Source organism: Sorghum bicolor, chromosome 8, assembly GCF_000003195.3.
Source record: "Sorghum bicolor cultivar BTx623 chromosome 8, Sorghum_bicolor_NCBIv3, whole genome shotgun sequence".
NCBI classification, from domain to species: Eukaryota; Viridiplantae; Streptophyta; class Magnoliopsida; order Poales; family Poaceae; genus Sorghum; species Sorghum bicolor.
In genome coordinates, this window is record NC_012877.2 from 14,116,743 (window position 1) to 14,121,154 (window position 4,412).

Consider the following 4,412-nt stretch of genomic DNA (forward strand, 5'->3'; position numbering starts at 1 on the left):
AAGAGAAAAAATGCTAGCCAGTTCGTTAATAGAGAGTCTATCAAATAAAGGAGCAACCTAGTCCACCATATATCACACTTGCACATCTTGATCTGGGAGTATGACACTTCTCTTCAAGGATCCGAGCTTTGACTGCGCAATACATGCAAAGTAAGTATGCTATCTCCTTTCATCCCTACCTTGAACTCCACATAAGCCTTTTAGAAATAGGATGAAATAGAGAAGGCAACTCTTACCATATGCCTTGGTGAGGAATCATACACCATTTGAGTGACATGAGAGAACCATAAGAGGAACATTTAAGCTTTCTTTTGAAAATATCACAAAACCTCTGATATGAAACTTGCTAAGAATGAGAAAGTTAGTGCTCAAGTCAAACTGTTCTGTCTCTCAACCACCTAAGACAAAGGAAAAGCCATAAGCCCCATAAGGGACTAAGGTAATAGGGGTAAGTTTACATAGCTAAATTTTTCATGCAAAGAGAAGAACTTTGTTGTACACATGGTACTCTTGAAATGTGAACATAGTAACAATACCTGATCCACCGAGGCTAAGTTTGATTGTTTGCTCGGGACGAGCAAAGGTTAAGCTTGGGGGATCTTGTTGACGGTGGATATACCATAGAAATCCACATACAAAACACCGTCAACATGCCTCGGTTGCAAGGGGAAACGACATGACATGAACATATTTTATCCATAACTAGTTCCACTTGTACTCTTAGCTTGTTTATGCAGGAACAACAAATTCAAGACATTATTTGACAAAGCCAACATCAGAATCATCAAGAGGAGATCGAGGGGACAACAGGTGACACCCTGGGCCCACAGGGAGGGGGTCGCCCGACCCCTCTTTGGTGGGACCCAGGTGTGCCACCTAGTCCACCGACATAAGGGACCCCTGTGGACACTGCTGGTGGGCCCAGAGGCCCAGAAGTGGGGTCGCCCGACCCCACATCAAAGGCGGTTCCAGGGTCGGTGGCCTCCCACCGACCTTCCCCACATGTCCCACATGTTGATTTGCCCCTGCCGTTGATCAAATGGCGGTTGTGAGGTCGGTTTGATCCAAGGGTGGAGAGAAGATGTCACGCGGATCGATGACGTGGCGATGGAGTAACCCCTACTCCATCTCCCTCTATAAAAGGCAGCCTCCATCCTTCATTTCAAGTGTGCAATTCCAAGGCCAAGTGCATTACAAGTTCCAAGCATACAAGTAGAGTAGTAGTTAGTCTAGAGTGGGAGTTAGAGTCGAGTCGAGCGAAGCTCGGGGTCTCCGAAGTCGTCTTCTGGAGAGTCTGGTATAGCTCTTGTACCTTTCTACTTTTGTAAGACTTTCCTTTTATTAATATATTATTCTTACTTTACTTTACTGAGTTCTTATTTAGTGCAAGTCTTTTAGTCTTGTTGTGCATTTACTTTAGTAATATAGTTGTCTTAGTGAAGTTAGTGACCTATAACCACTCCTGTGTGTGCATCATCGTCCTATCTTGTATAGGAGCTCTAGCTAGCTGCAATTAGTTAGCGTTGTAGGATTAAGTGTGAGCGTGGTGCTCATACTTAAGATTACCTTTGATTACCGCTGGCTTGAACGGAAAGTAGGAGCGCACTCCCTAGTAGGTGACAGATCGTGGGCGGCATTAGGTTCTCCTCACGTACAGGTTAGTTCTTAAAAGGTAAGGCGTCCATAAGCCCAATAGTCGCTTTCGGTAAGGGGTTAGGTGAAAAACCTTCTAAGCGTCTTACCAGCTCGGCTATCCCTCGCACACAGTTAGTAAGGCTCTATCGTAGTTAAGACAATTATCTATTAAAGTAAGTCACAGAAGTCAAGTTAGATACATAGGAGTCCTTTACTCACTCGTTGTCCTCCCACCTAGTTAACTCTACCATTTACCTTTAGCATAGGACCTTGGATTCACCACTACCCTTCCTATTCGTTATTTACCACCCTTATTCACTAGTGGATACTAGATAACTCAAGGAATCTCATTCCCCTTTTTTGTTAAACACACTTAGCCGCTTTCCCTTGGGAAAATATAAATTACGATACCTTGGAATACTCCTTGGTGAAGTGCTACAGCGGTACATTCTGTGCGCTTGCGGAATTATCCAATAGTAAATAGAGTTACCCTACCAGGGCACTTCTGGCGCCGTCGCCGATATCCGGTGGTTGCGTTAAGAAGTGTCAACAGCGGCTCTGTCTTCCTATGATGGGGGGTCGACTTGGTCATCGTTCCCAGGCGTCCTGGGGTCCTCCCTTGCTGCAGGGGCTCGACCGCCGGCAACGGCGTCTCGTGTTTCGTCGGTGGTTTCTACCACCCCGTCGATGTGGAAGCATTCCCTAGTAGAGTCGTAGCTGTCGGACTCTGAGTCAGAATCCGGCTCAGTGGCGTAGAAGCATCCACGTCCTTCCTCCAGCAGTCGTTGCCTGAGCGAGGTGATTGTGTATCGCCCAGGTCCTAGGCGGCGAAGGCCTCGTACCTGGGAGAAATCCGGCAGTTCGGACGCCTGTTGTCGTGCCTTCGCGTCATGTGGGAGCACCATTGGTCGCTCTACGTATGTCTGGGCGTTTGGACATATTGTCCTGGCGAGCGACGCCGTGGCGTTGTCCAGGCCGAACGGCAGCGCTCTTCTTGGGGCGAACAACCCGTGCGGGAGTAGCGTCGTGGAGGACGAGGGTGCGCAAGACGCGCTATCTCCCAACGTTGTCACGCGATCTTCGTGGCGTTGGGCCGTCATACCTGCGATTTCGGCGCGCGGGGCTGTCGGCTCCTGCGTCACCCCCCGCCTGGCACGAACTGGCGATCGTGAGGAGGCAGAGGAGTGGTGGTGCTGTCCACGCCTTTTCTTGGGCGGGGAGGCATGGTGGCGAGGCCGTCTCGGAGCCCTCAATCGTGCGGGCGTAATGCGAGCTCCTCTCGGTCCTTTGATCGAGAGCTGGATCATGTCATAACCGAAACCGGTAGACATGAACTCGAGGCTCCCGAACCAAATCACCGTGGAGCGCGGAATCGGCGAAACAAGAGTGGCCATCTGGAGAGGAATGGGAAATCGGTGAAAAACACGCAGGACCCCTACCAAGCGCGCCAACTGTAGGTGTTCTCCCCCGAGGGGTCACACCAACGAGTAAAACTAGTGCGTGTCCCCCTTTCCAGATGGTGATGCAAGAAAAGACACAAAGATTTATCCTGGTTCGGGCAAGAGAAGGCCCTACGTCCAGCGGGGGAGGAGCGTTTGTATTATCTTGCACCTAAGTGCTTGTACAGGGGTGAATACAAGTCCAGTATGGGTGGAGATGGAGTGTGGTGGCTCTTCTACATGTATGTCTTCTCCTTTATCCGCTCCTGAGCCTCCCCTTTTATAGTTCCAAGGAGAGGCCTAGGGTACATGTATAGGCGACAGAGTAGGGGTCGATAGGGGTATGGCACGCTGACCTACTCGAGGCCTCCGTACCGGCGTGGCCTTGAGCCGTCTTGTCTCAGTACCTTGATGATGATTACGCGTGCCCCTGAATCCTGCTCCTGTGCGTCATCCTGGACCGGCTTATCCGTCGCACGCTTGTACGTCATGACTGCAGCCGCGTCTGAGTGGTTGAGGTGCTGTCCATCGTTGCCCGACCCTTCTCTGAGAAGGGACATGCCTGCTCAAGGGTCAGGTACCGCACAAAGCCTCGCTAAGCAGAACGCTGACTTTGGGCGTCTTCGAGGGGGTCTTGACGGGACATTCCAACTGTCTTCCTGCGCCCTGCCACACTCCGGCTTGTTTGGTGGGTAAGGCTGCAAAAAGAACGATTGGACAGGTGCCTGTTCCCTATCACACTTCCCGTGACTGACGGGTTAGGTGAGAACGCGGCAGGCGCATTAAATGCCCTGGTTCCCGTGCCCGCGTCACGCGGCGGGCGGCGTCCTTATGCCCGAGGCCTTTCGATTGGTACGAGTCTGTTTCCGTATTCGACGGTAGCCAGCGCTCGAGCCCTAGTCGATTCGCACGACGCTCTTTCCGTGTTCGAGGCTACGGTCGTTGATAACCGTGCGTGCGGCCGGGGGGCGTCGAGTCAGGGCCCTCGATTTGCGTACGGGTGCTCTCGTCATGTGCGTCACTTAGGGTACCCCTTAGTGATACCCTTGACAATTGCCTTCAGTTGATGAGTTAAAGAGAAGAGCTTATTGTAAATTTCATAACAGCTCAGCTGACTTGGCTGAGGTGTTTGAGAAAAACAGCTTTGATCCATCTTTTATATATATATATATATTATATATATATATGTATAGTTCAGTTTATAGCCCCTCAACTATTGGCCGAGTTTAGTTCGAGACCTCAGCTACAAAATCGTCTCTCTCTCACCCTCAATTATCAAACCTGGTCACTTTTAGCATTCGGACAGAGGACAGCGCGGGCTTGAGCCACTTTGAGTGG